Below are 14,574 nucleotides of genomic sequence, written 5' to 3'. Positions count from 1 at the left end.
AAATGGAAAAATGAAGTTCTTGCATGCTTCTAGTTGATTCTATTGGAGGCTCGTCACCGCTCATATTTCGGTAAGTTTAATTAAATTCATAGGACTTCAAATGTTGCTTAATGAATATTTTCTGAGAGATTTATGTTTGGGACAGTTTGTAAAGATACAGTATGTTGGTTAATGCAACCCTTTACCAAATAAACAGGTTTAGTATAAATAAAATTAAGTCTCAGATAAAGCCATAAACATCGTATTGTTGAGTTTAATGAAGGTACAGTTTGTGAAAAATTATTCTCACTGTAATCAGTTTTCTTGCCTCCTTTTAATTGGCTAATGTTAGTTAGCTCTGTGTGGGATAATTCAGTTTAACAGAATTATTTGTAAGGGCCAACAGGCTTTGAGTAAAGCCTGAATTACTCTCCTATGAGACAAATGGGTGAGCTTTCAAACACCTACCTACATCATACACATTGCGGCATTTATGGGGGGCAAGGTAAAAATACTGTTCTGAATAATTCTATTCTTTACTTCTTGGATTTTGGCTGTGTTATAAAGAGTTGAAATTAAGTGATAAGTAGTTTCTGGATAAATTAGATTTCACTAAATTCGAGATGTTATTCAATCGTGACAAAAAAAAATCACAAAAGGACACAAATCGATACCTAGTAATAAGTAAAACTGCAGAAGGACCATAGACCATATGGTTTTATTTCTGCTAATATAATAACTATATTAATTTTATTCTTTTGTTCTACAAAAAGAACAATTATTTCACAAGCACGGTATGATGACAAGAATCACAGAAATCACAATCGGGGATTCTAAATTTTTACTGAGTAGTTTCTAAGTGCTTGGCATGTGCCATTGGGTTTGCAAACATTTTCTCACTTAATATTTCTTAAGATGCTGCAAGGTAAGTGCAGTCATCGTCTTCATTCACAGATGAAAAAAAAAAAATGAGGCTTAGCAAGTTAAGGTCCAGATCAGACTTGCAAAGCCTGTACTAATAATGCTAATAAACTCACTAATACTGCCTTTCCTTTCATGTGTGCCAGGCTCTGTGACCTTGGCCACATTATATAACTTCTGTGGACTGCGCTGATTTATTCGGCCCTCCATTAATCCATTTATTCACTTCTTCATGAATCCACTGAACAAATATTTACTGAGTTCCTACTAAGAGCCGCTCACTGGACAAGGAGTTGAAAAGACTCATTTGTAAAAAGAAAAGTTTAAAATGTTATAGAGATCAGATGAAATAATGTACTGAAGTAATTTTATATTCTAAAACGCCAGTAGGCCAAACCACTTCTGATAATAACTCCCATGATCGCACTTGCCCCATATGATTCTATCACACCTGTCAAGACTAGGGCCTGTTGTCCCTAAAACAGCTCCTCACTCTGGGCAATGAATTGATCTGATACAACTCTCCTCAGTGAGCATCCTCTGTCTTGGAGAACAACTCGCCCTGTTGATTAAAGCCTGTCAAAGGGGGTCAGAATGTGGGGTTTCCAAAAAGAGAACCTCAGAAAGTACGAGTGACAGAGGCCAGCAGGCCAGCACAATGACTATGAAGGAGTGACAGAGGCTGGCAGGCCAGCACAATGACCATGATGACTTGGGAAGTTCTTCTGCATTTTGGACAGCATTTCGATTTTCAGTGACACCTGTCTTATACCCATGAACATATTACTTTGCTCCCATGGCCAGAACATATCTCAGACCTGAAGATCTTTCAGATTATACAGGAATGTACTCCAACTTCCTTTCAGAAATGGGGAGCATATACATATGAAATGTGTCACTACTGTTCTAAAACCGGTGCCTCTGCTTGGCCCGAGTTCATTAACTAATGGAAGATTTACACTTCCAGCTAGGATTTACTGATCTCCTTATGTAGTTATATTCCAGGATTATCTTTCAATGGTTACTTTCTAAAATAATATTAAGCTCTTTTCTTGGTTTGCTTAAATCCATTATCAGCCCACAACTCTGAACTAATTACTGAAAAATACCCTTAGTGACACTTCTGTCAGTTTAATTGTTAAGATTTATCTGAAGATAGATTTTTATATCTTATTTTTAGTCAGCGTTACAGAGGTATAATTAATGAGAAATAAAATTAATTTTAAGTATGTGATTCAGAGTTTTAACAAAAGTATGCAGCCACGTAACCACCAAGCCTACCATGATGCAGAATTATTCCATTACCCCGAAAAGCTCTTTCATACCCATTTGCTGTCATCCTTTCCCTCACCCTCAATCCTGGTGACCACTGACCTATCTCTATCATTACAACTTCGCCTCTTGTAAAATATCATATAAATGAAATCGTAGTGTAGAGTCTTTTATGTCCACCTTCCTTCAATTAGCATAATGCTTTTGAGAGTGGTTACAGGTACCAACCATTCAGTCCTTTGCTGAGTGGCAGTTTTCTATCGCATGTGTATACCACATTCGTCTACCCATGGTCATAGCTGATGTACAACGAGTTCTTTTCTGCTGTTTGACTATTATTTAAAAATCTAATCTGAATAATTGCATATTAATGTACACGTCACGACCCTGAGAAAACCACTTATTAGTTCAATTAGTTTTTTTTTTAATGATTCCTCAAGATTTTTTTAGAAAAACAATAACGTTAGAGAGTTCTGCTTCTTCCTTACCAAGCTGTATGAGTCTTTTAAGACTTCCTGGATTGGCTGGCTAGGATATTCTAAACAATTTCGAACAGGAGTGGTGGAGCAGACATCCTTGCCTTGCTCCTGAACTTGGAGAAAAAACATCTTACCAGTTCTGAGGATTATAACTATAGGTTTTTCAAAGATGTCTTTTATCATTTTCAGAAATTCCTTTCTATTTTAGGTTACTGAGTTTTTTTTTAATCATGAACTTTATTAAATGCATTCTTTTTTAAAAAGCCTATTAACGTGCTGAATTGCAATGATTGATTTTTCAAATGTTAAAGCAACCTGGTATTTCTGGGATAAACCCCACTTAGTCATGATGAATTACCCTTTTTATTTATTGCTACGCTAATTCACTAAATTTTTGAAAAGCAATTTTGCATCTATATAGATGACGGATACTGAATTGCATTTTTGGTTTTCTTTTTCTTTTTTAGTAACAAAATTGTCCAATTTTGTTATTATAGGATGTGTTTTGAAGTATTCATCTATTTTCTAGAAAAGGCTATGTTGATCTGACATTATTTCTTCTATAAAGGTTGGTAGAATTCATCAGTAAGGACATCTAGCCTTGGAGTTTTTTTGTTTGTTTGTTTTCTTTGTGTAAAGCTTTTTGTGTTTGCAATTTTTAATTGACTTTATTTTTAGAGCAGTTTTAGTTCAAGGAAAAATGAGTAGAAGGTACAGAGCTTTTCCATATACCCCTTGCACAGCCTTCAGTGTTACCTCATCCACAAAACTTGAAAGAAAAAAAAAAAAACATTTAAAATTGCCTACTGATTTCACTGGTCTGATACATTGTTCTCCTTTGCTTTCAATCTAAGGTTTATAGGCCCTTAGTGCCCATGAGTTGGTTTCTGCTCCCAATTCATTTGTTCCCTAATGTAGAAGGAGGATACCCTGGCTTTTGTCCTCAAAGGAAGCAATAGTGCCTACAGGCTTTGAAACAACCAAACTTGCAGGGATCCCTATATGCTGTTAACATCCCAGACACCTGGTCTACCTTTGTGGATTGGAAACCTTCTATAGTGGGGAACAAGCCACCTCACAAGCAGTTGTTATATTTTAAAGTGCCCCTGCTGTTATAAAGTTTTTTCTGTGGAAGGACATAAAAGTCCAGAAAGGCTAAATAAGAGTTTATAATCTGACTGCTACATGCAATCAGCACCAAACTTCAAGTGATCTGACTCCATCCAAGTGGCGTGCCAGGTCTTTGTTTTCTTTTTATGTACCCCTTGTTATAATTCTGCCTGGCGGGAAGAATAGGACTCATGATGGTTAGTTTATAGTACTAATAATACCTCTTGTTTAAGATAAAAAGAAATAAATATTTCCACCATTTCAGGCAACTGCGTACAATGATACATTCTTAGGGTTTTTTATTATATTTTAAATTTCTTAATAAATACATTCACTTTCCGTGAGTGTCTTCGAATTTCACCCAAGAGGCTATAAAGTATTCATAAACTCACTGTAAATTAAATCTTGATCTTTTTCCATCTGAGAATGATTTAGAAATTTTAAGAACTAATTTCCTTAAGCAAAGACTTGCAATCTTATTCAAGAGTTGTTAATGCATTCATTTGTACACTTTTTCCTTCCTTCATCATTTAATGTATATTTTTTTGAGCACTTAAGTACATAGGATGGATAAGATACTGAATACTCCTTCCTCTTCTAGAGTTTATGGTTACGTGAGGGACAGAAATATGGAAATAAATAAGGTCTCTCAAATAAGATAAAAGGGGAGAACATTATCTGGAGAGTTTCGCACTTATAATTTTAATGATCGTATACGTGGGCAGTATAAAAAAACTGATGCACAGACAGAAGATTTTCACCATCGTTTCAGTATTAGTAGGTAAACTGAAATTCTGAATAACTGAATAATACATCAAAATTCTAAATTTTGAAGTCACACTTTCCTAACGATATTATCTCATGTTAAAAAATGTAGAATAGTAGTTCTAAAAGATTGTTCCAGGTACCTCTGGGAGTCACAGGGATACTGCATACTGGGTCCCCAAAGTCAAAAGTATTTTCATAAAAATACCAAGATATCCTGGCTTTTTCATTCTCTCACAAGTACACAATGGAGTCTCTAGAAGACTATAGGTTGTGTGATATCACAACAGTTTGGATACAGAAGTAGAGAGAAGAATGCAAGTGTCTTCTAATAAGTGAGCTACTATGTGTATGTGTGTGTATGTGTGTGTATGTGTGTGTGTGTGTGTGTGTATATATATATAAATATATATAGCACATTATCACTAACTCTTTGTGGTCCTCAGTAAGATCTTAGAGTTTATAAGGATCCTGAGACCTAAAAGCTGGAGACGGAGATATAGAATATGTTAAATGATAATATGTGACCTTTTAATCCTTGCCACTGTCACATCTCTCTCTCGGAAATTTCCGAAGTAAAAAATTAAACTCTAAAATTAGACCCTTTTCTGGGTTAATATGAAGATGTTGTAATTATAATGACTGGGTCATTAAAATATGAAAATGCAAACTTGTGAAATTTAAAGGGCCCGATGGGATTTTGGAAGTTAACATTTTCATTTTGTTGATGTGGAAGGCAAGGCCAAGATTGATTATCTGGCTCGTCATGAGTCGAGCAGCCAGTTAGTGCAAAACTAAATCTAGAACCTAGTCCTACCACCTCCTGCACTTCGGTATTATAACTTACATGAAACATTATTTCATTCAGAGTCGACTAAATAATATTAAAATACTTTAAGTGTAAACATTTTTTTCAGATCTAAACTTAAATACTAGAAAAAATAAATTCACTAAAAGAAACGTAGGCACAGCTGTATGTGTATAGTTACGGAATCTGCATATTTTAGTTATTCATCCGTCTTCTTTTGCACATTTTCTACCGTCATATAAAATGAGAAAAAACAAAAGTTGAAAAATGAAACTCATCAAAAGAATGGATGATATGACTCTTCTTTCAACATTTATCCAGTGGATGGATGTGTCCTCCTATTAATCCATGTAAAATCTGAATGGAAAAAGATGATAAGCAACCTATAGATGGTTCGGTTCTCCAAGTTAAAATTTTTCGATCACACCAATTGGGACTAACTGTTTATTATCTACTTAAACACATACACACTAGCTCTAAAAGTTTTTTCATATTTCATTGCTCCATTCTTCCTTATTAGGATGTCAATGATGCTCTAAAAAATAAAAATAGCAATAGAAAGAAAAGGCTAAATCTCAAATTTGACAAAAGAAAATTGACATCCAAAATGTTAACAAATTTCGACTCTGTGGCTTATTGACATTTCTTGTTTTTAGAGCTGACAGAAAAGTGATCGATCTATTGAACATAAACTCTGAGTTTATAGTGTCACAGCTTAAAAGCCATGTAAGAATTTCTGTAGGTATTACTATCCAAAAATAGTGTAACAACTGAAGCTATGTCCCTATTTACTGTTTATAGAAGGAACAGGAAAATAAGGGCTGGAGAAGCAAAGGACAGAAAGGTGGGTTGGGGAAGGGACGGACAGGAAAGGCAGGAGAGGGGAGAGAAGAAAGAGAAAGAAAAAGTAAAGAATGAAAAAAGCAGGACGTAGGACAAGAAGAGAAAAATAGGAATGGGATCGGAGATTTCAATTAGCAAAAGACTCTATTTATCAGCCAGAGGGTCGGCGGGAAACTATTGACTGGGGCAATCAAAAGGACTGAACTGTTTAAGAAGAGCCTAGTTCAAATAGCGAAGAGATGCTGGTCTAGATCAAAAGTCCAAAAACAAAGTAGTTAGAGTGAAACTGAAATCAGTAGATTGAAGTGCAATTTTACTTTATTCAGGGAGCAGTCTTTTTCTTCACATGAATAATAAGCGGGTTAGGAAAGTAGAAGTTGCTGAAGGTACTCGGTTGCCGTCAGGGCTAGAAGCATCTTCTGTGCCACTGAAGTCCCCTTAGCCTCAGGTGCCTAGAGGCCAGAGGGGCAGAGAGTCAGGACTCGGAGGGCAGTGATAAGGCTGCCATCGCCTCCTTCCTAAGTGGATAGGTTTGAATTGCTGATCTCCCAAGCTCCATCATAGCTCAGAAATATATAATGATGATGTGAGTAAAAGGCAACTGAAAGGAAACATTTATCTTCAACTTGGGAAGTGAAAACATTATCTAGGACACAGTGAAAACACTGACTCTGGCATTTTCCACCTGACTATGAAAAATAAGGCAAAACAGGCCTTTTCTAGTGTTGAGCAACGATTCTCACCTGCCAAAGGTATAGCTGTTTCCACTTAAGTTTCCTTGTTCTTCCCACCGACCTTGTCCAAACATCTACTTATAGCATAATAAAAAAAATGAGGACTTTTTGGGGGGCACTGTTATGGGTTCAACTGTGCCCCCCACCCTGTTCATGTTGGAGTTCCACCCTCAGTCTCTCAGAACGTAACCTTGTTTTGAATTATGGTTGATGCAGATGTAATGAGTTAAGATGAGGTCATTAGAGGGGACCCTAATCCGATACGACTGGTGTCTTTACAAAAAGGAAACATCTGGACACAGAGACATGCACAGAGGGAAGACAATGTGAAGAGGTTTGGGGAGAAGACGGCCTTCCACAAGCCAAGGAGAGAGGCTGGGCGCAGACCCTTCCTTCGCTTGCCGCCCTGGGAAATAACCAGCCCTGCCAATGACTTCCTTGTGGCCTTCGAGCCTCCAGAACCGGGAGGCATAAATGTCTGCTGTGTGAACCATCTGGTCTGGGGTGCTTTGACATTAGGCCCCAGCAAACTCACAGAAGTCCACTCTGTGTACCTGCTGCCGTTCTGCTAGGCACCCTGTGTTTATCATTATATACATCCTCACTGCACCTTCATAATGAGCTATTATTCTAAAACCCACTTTTACACATTGGGGAAGCCGGGGCACAGGGAAGTGATGGTAATTACTCACATTTTGTATGCAGCAGAGCCAAGATGCAAACCGAGGCAGTTTACTTCAGAGTGAGTTTAACCACTGTACACATTGCTGATAGAGAACAATTCCGAGGAGACAAACCTCACAGGCTTTGACTAATATTCTTTCTTCCAGCCCTGCTCACTGCCCGCCCTGCCAAAACCACTCGCCCCATCGGTCCCAGCGAACCCCTACTTCTCTTATAGCCTTTCCTAGAATGGACTGGGCCTCTTCTATGTGTTACTCCAGAGAAGCACTTACTACATGGTATTATGATTCCTATTCAATCATTTGTTTCTCCCAGTAGATTCTGAGCTCCTGGAGGAACTGCAACGGGGTCACACTCAGTCATTTTTATAGATGTGGCTCCTAGAAACCAGCCTAGCACATCAAAAGAATTCAATACATATTTTTCAAATGAATAAATTAATGCTAAAGGAAGCCTCAAGGAATTTTGTAGGAGCTAACTTTATTAAATACACATACTTCTACCCATGTGTATTAACTACACACACACATTCACTATATTAAAGGGCAGACAAAATATAGAAGGACTGACATCGAAACTGTAATACTCATCATCGTTAAACTTATATATAAAAAGGGAAACGCTTTAGTCTCTTTAAAAGTTTCCTTCGAAGCAAATGGAATAGACTGTTTATGAAACATTACATGCATTAATGAGACAGGTGTTTCAGATGTTGGGATTTATGTTAGGAGCTAATCCAACAGAAGTCAACAGCAGAGTTAAAGTCGATGGCAAAAGTGGTTTCCTTGAGTGAACAGCAGAGTCAGAATAAGTGCATGTTTTCCTTACAGCAAGGAAACGTTGGGTCTCCTTTTCAGAAAGCTGCTAAACTAATTGTGATTATAGATTCCCTACCAACTTTAAAATACCATGGGGAGAGAGGTCAAAGATATGTGTTAGCTGAAAGAGGTGACTGGAGATTAGAAATGCCCTTCACACATAAATATAATGACATTTAGTATCTAACACCTATTATTTACGAGAAAGTGAGTAAGCAATGGGAAAATAATATGTGAACACATTCTTACAATACATCCTACAATATATCTGGTGGTTCCTTTAAAGGCAACTTCTTTCCATTAGGTCTATAAAATGATGTGTTTATTCTATCATAGACACATTTGAAACAAAATAGGATTTCATAATAAAAGATATAATCTAAGAGATCTTTTCAAACTCTAGAGGTAAATTACTACTCAACGTCAATATACTTGCTTTCAACATGGGTATTATGATGCTTAAAGCTATGAATGGGCTTAAACATCTTGTCTTTGCCTTGCTTTATACTATCCAGTATTTGTACAAGTATAAAATTGAGAGAAAACATGTAAATATACCAACGAGGATCATAAAAGTAAAAAATAAGTTTTCCTCTAGTATAAAGTCAAAATTAGCAGGATTTATGCTACAGAACAGAGTAAAATATAAAAATTAGCAAATATGTTTACATTTACAAATAAAATAAAGTCTGGAAGTTAGAAAATTAATATATAAATACATTTTTATATTTTATAGGTAATATAAAATCATAACTTCTTTAAAAGTCTAATGTATGGTTACATTAAGCTGTATTTCACTTTTCTCTTTGGATTCTTTTTCCACTTTAATCTTTATGAAATTTAATGAGGCCAAAAAAAGAATATCCCATCATCATGGCCATATAAAAATCACTAATTCTGAAAGCAGATAAATCTAGGTTTGAAGTCAACTTCTCCACTTTAAACATCAGTTGATATCAAGCAAATTCCTCTCGAAATACTTCTTTCTTCATCTGTACAATGTTTCTAAAAATCATACCATCCCCAGGACTGGTTTGAGGACTAAATTAAATTACGCTTCAGAAGTACCGGGCATGGTGGGCGGTACGCCTGAACAATGCCCTGCCAGTGTCGGGTACCGTGACTCTAAAAGTGGCTGAAGAATTAGAACCAGAACCTTCTAAGCTCTCGAAGGGACAGAGTGATGAGAATAGTGATGGGGAAATGAAATCTCTCTTTTCGCTAAAAATGTATTACACGGAATAGTCATTAATAAAACCTAAGAAGTAGTTAGGCATGCTTTATTGAGTTTCTCCTTGTAACTAAATAAGTAAATGTGCAATCATCAGGCAAATTAAGAAATCCTTGCAAGAACACAGTATTGTGGGGCTGAATCCATACATATCCACAGATGCGGAAAACGGCCCCAGAACACCCGCTGTCCATTCAGTGGATGAGAAGGAATTTGTCACATATCTCCCTTTGGTTCGGTGTGATGATGGATACCAATGACAACCTCAGGGGATTTTTCAATCTTTGGTGAGCAGCAAGGGAACAGAGTAGGCACTGCGTGAGAGGGCTCTGCTTGCACGGAGCACCTACTGCTACGGGCACACGGCACGGGGAATCTGTGGCATCTGACAGAATCACCCTGGAAGCTGTTAAAGAAAAGATAAGAGAGGACGGCACAGAGGTCCCTATGACGCCTGCACATGGGTTTTAAAAGGTGTTCCTTCTTCAATACAGTTACAGAAACGTATATATGTTGGCGAGGTATGCTTGGCTGTGCTGTTGGGAAAAGCATACGAAGGAATGTGTGAATGTGAGTCTGGTGGGTGTGTGTGACAGGGTGGTCTCTGAGTTTGTGCAAGTACATGTACGTGAGTTGTGTGTGTGTCACTGTGCATGTGTGTGGTATGTGCGTGACTATGTAAGTGTGAGAGTGTATGTATGTGTGTGAGTGTGTAGACAGACTTTTATTAGGCCTAATTAACTTCCGGAGGGATCTCCTTAGAGACGGTATTCTCGTGCATGCCAGAGTCCACATAACCAGAGTGGCGGCTCTAAGGGGTGAGCCAACTGGAGGTAGGAAGGACAAATAAGAAAGCATGTCATTCCCCAAATAATTGAAGATGCTCTTTAGTGTCAGCGGCAATTTGTTGAAAGGAAAGCAGTACTATTCGAAAAATATTTCTGAAAGAGAACAAATACATGTGCTACCCAGTGCCTTGGTCACTCAAGGATGCTGAGCAGGGGGTGAGTTTGGGATAATAAATACCATTTGTCGGACATATGTTTTCTCCAAATCTCCAAAATTACTCATGAGAGTTCAGACTTCCTCCATTTTGCAGGAGAATGGAGACTTAGAAAGGGTTGACTGTTCGAGATCACCATGTTATGTTAATAAACGATCAAGTTGGTATTTGGGTCCAGATCAGTCCAACTCCAAAACCCATGCTTATAGTCCCTGTCCTATTGCTACTCATCAAGGTCATGAATTCAGGAAATGGAGGATGGTTTGGAAGGAAAGATAATACATTACACCTTTCACACCTACTAAGTTTGAGATGACCATGGCGGGTCTAAATGAAAATGTCTGGGCAGTGACAGACTCTAACCATTGAGCCACTGGCCCACGTAGAGGCCAGATTCCTGTCTATGAATAGTGTTGCTGGTCCCGGGAATGTTATGTACTCCACTAACTAGTCAAATTTGTACCATAAGTACACAGAAGAGTATTTAGTTTGAAATCCTATACTATCCTAAGATGCTTCTCCTTCCTTGCATGTTTATCCCTGTTTAGCCGAATATGTCCAGTGCCTCTGGAAAGATGAGACTCATTAGCACAGAAATTCAAGAAAAAGAAGTCAATTGAAATATTTAATTTTTGTAACAGCACTTTTGAAGCCTACCTTAGCCTACGCTTGTAGAAAGAGAAATAAGTTTGCCACATTTTGAAAGCTCTCACACATCGAGAATGAAGCCTGGCACCCTTTCTGATGAGAGGAGCTATCGCCGTGCCCGCCCATCCGCCATGGACGGTCGCACGGAACTGCTCCAGCCACCTGATCAAGAGGAACAAGCAGACGGACAACACCGACCCCAATAACCCGAAGGCCCACAAGGCCGTCCACGTCTGACTCGCCACAAGACGGTGGGTGTGGGGCCGGCGGCCCACGGCAAAGGCGCGGTGGTCATCCAGAAGCCGAGGGCCGGTGCTCAGCCTGCCGCCTCCCAAGTGCGGGCCACCACCAGCAAGAATGCCTGGGCCACTTGCAGCAGCAGCAGCAGCAGCCGGCACACGGGACGCAAAAACAGGTACCGACTGCCCCGATCTGTGCGTGACCGCCACCCGCAGGGCCAGCGCCGTCCTCTGCAGCCAGAAGCCAGTCATGGGGAAAAGGAAGCGGCCCTGCCACTAAGAAGAGCTCCTGACCCTGCCACCACCCCCCAGGCAATAAAGGTGTCAGCTGACTTCCCTCAACAACAACAGCAACAACAGCAGCAGCAAAATAACAATAATAAAATAAAATGAAACGAAACCTGGCTGACTCAGGTCATCCAGTTGTAGTTACAAATATGATGTAAGGTGGTAGTTCTAAACTCTGGCGGACATGACAATGACATGACAATCATCACCTGGGCGACTTGCCAAAACACAACTTGCTGTCGCCACCCTTCTCCAAGACAATGTGATACAGTGGTCTGAGGAAGGGCCCTAGAATTTTCATTTCTAGCAAGTTCTCATGAAGCAGCTTTGCTGGCACAGGAAACACTCTGAGATTCATTTATATAGGGAAAGGCCTCCCCCACATACAAAGTAGAAGGCTTTCATGGAAAGAAGATTGGCGATTTGGAAGGGACATCAGTAGGCTTGAAAATGACACATGAGTCTCTAATGTGACACCAGTCCTGGAGCCAAAGGGTAGAAACTTAAAATGCAGCCACGTCCAATACCCCCAAATACAATGGGCGACAGGGACAGGCTGACATTAAGTTGGGGCTTTGCTTCCTTTTTACAAAAACAGAGAAGCAGGTGACGAACACGGAAGTTTGTAGACAGAGGCCCATCTGTTCGCAGCTCCCTGATCCTGTCTGGTTTGGGTTGGGTTGCTGTGCAGAAGACCCAATCTTCCCTGTGTGCCCTCGAAAAGGTCAAATAGGTCAAGAGGACCCGCAGGCAGAGAGGGGTCGACCCAAGGACTCTAGAGAGCGGGGATCTGCAAACTTTTCTGTAAAGTGCCAGTTGATACACACTTTAGGCTTTGTGGGCCATGCAGTCTGTGTCACAACTACTCACCTGTGTTGTTTTAGAGCTAAAACAGACATAGACAATGCATAAACAAATGGGTGTGATTGGATTTGGCCCATGGCAGCTAGATTTTGTTTGCATGTTCTATTTCCTAAGTCCTACTATAGACCATGGGGATCTCAGACACCAGAAGCAAAGAAACTTTCACCTTTAATAGCCTACATAAATAAGCATTATCACCACCCAAAAGGCCATACGTTGGTGGACAAGGACAGAAGATATTTGGGGACAATACAAGGCATTGTCTCAAGACAATACTGAATAATACCTCTGATCTCAGAAGAAATTGATGAGACAAAGACAGCACATAGACCAGACGTATCTCCTCTGTTGTTATGGCTCATTGGCATTTTTCCCTGCTCCCAGCACCATCTTCTGACAGAAAGAGAAGAGTATGGACTCACTGACAGAAGACACATTCCTGACATGAAACAGGAACTTCGAATTGCCTGGGGATTTAGTCAACTGCAGTTGAATTCATCTCAAAAAGACCAATACGAAGCCCAAGTGGCTGAAATAGCTTTATTTAGCAAAGTTGTTTTCTCTCTCCATCACTGCAGGCAGAGTCCAATTATTGACCAAAAAAATAGAATATTGTTTTTGTATGTCTGAATGTGATAAATAAACATCCACCCCATTACAGGATAAAATATATATATATATATAATTTCTGTCATCTTACTCAGGAGTTCTCCTAAAATCAGTCAGGATATCAAACACTTCCTTATAGCACATCTCAAAAGTAGAACTTCCATTAATTCCTCATATTTACTGCTTTCAGAGCACCTGTCAAATTTTAGCATGAACATGCTTTACTTTTTTAAACTCCTACTACTGAACCAAAAGCCTCAATTATAGGAATTACTTAAAGGAAGTTTTCCAGATTCCAGCAAAGACCCAGGGCAGAGTAGGTGTTCAAATTTTACGTTGAATTTATTTGCATTGATTTTTTTTGCTTGACTAAAATTAAAGTCATTACTGTGAAACCTCCTCATTAACTTGTTCTAGTGGCGTCTATTCTGAGCACTACAATGTAGAGGTTTACCTCAAACACATATAATCATTTTCAATTATCTTTTTTAAAAAAAGGCCAAAAGTTGTGTTTAGAAATTTCTTTTTCCTGGGGGCTATTGAGAAGCTTTAATCTGAGTCAGTATGTTAAATTACTAGTCTTAGAAATTCTCTTGCATCTCTCTCTCCCCAACCCTCTACACTCCATTTATTCTTCTATCTCATTGCACTATTTTGAAAATATGAAAAATTAACAATACAGAGCTGGATGATATAAGAGATTTCAGTTTAGCATCATGAATTCATCGGCTTCAAGAATCATGTTTAGAGAACTACATAAAACAAGGAGGGGGGGAATTGCCAAGTAAGACTTCTTATTGTATATAACTATCAAGTTTCCAAGAATGGAAAAAAAGAGAGAAAGCATGAAATAGAGCAGTGTTACGTCTTCCTTTCCAAACCAATCAATCTTGAAAATAAAACCAACAGAAATGCTGTGTTTAGGGCGGGCCACTGAAAGAAACCCCGAGCCTTGTTTGTTACCCCTCATGGTAAAAATGGACTGAATGGATCCGGCCATAAGTTTTCTCTGACAGAATCAACCTGCTTTCCACAGAGATAATGACTAAATCCAGCAGTGACAAAGAAGCAACCATATTTAAAGCCCATCCTTTCTTCATCCCAAACACTGATGGCAAAAATTGGAGTAGGGGGCAATGGCAGTGAACATAGCACAAGCCTTTAATGAACTGAGCTACTCAAGGCAAACAGAAAAAAATCAGGAGAAATAAATGATAAAATCTTTCACCTCAGAACTTTTCTGAATCAGTCAAGAGGCTAACAGAGAAATAATATGTAC

The 14,574-nt window shown here is 38.8% G+C and overlaps 1 protein-coding gene and 1 pseudogene across 6 annotated transcripts in view; one reads left to right on the top strand and one right to left on the bottom strand.

Annotated features, from left to right (window-relative positions):
* SLIT2 (slit guidance ligand 2) overlaps positions 1-14,574 on the bottom strand; it is a 321,586-nt gene that overhangs the window by 198,569 nt on the left and 108,443 nt on the right. The window lies entirely within an intron of this gene.
* LOC118607832 lies at positions 11,392-11,814 on the top strand (annotated as a pseudogene).

This window comes from Rousettus aegyptiacus, unplaced genomic scaffold (genome assembly GCF_014176215.1).
Source record: "Rousettus aegyptiacus isolate mRouAeg1 unplaced genomic scaffold, mRouAeg1.p scaffold_m13_p_10, whole genome shotgun sequence".
Lineage (NCBI taxonomy): Eukaryota > Metazoa > Chordata > Mammalia > Chiroptera > Pteropodidae > Rousettus > Rousettus aegyptiacus.
This window is presented reverse-complemented; position numbering and strand designations above follow the sequence as displayed.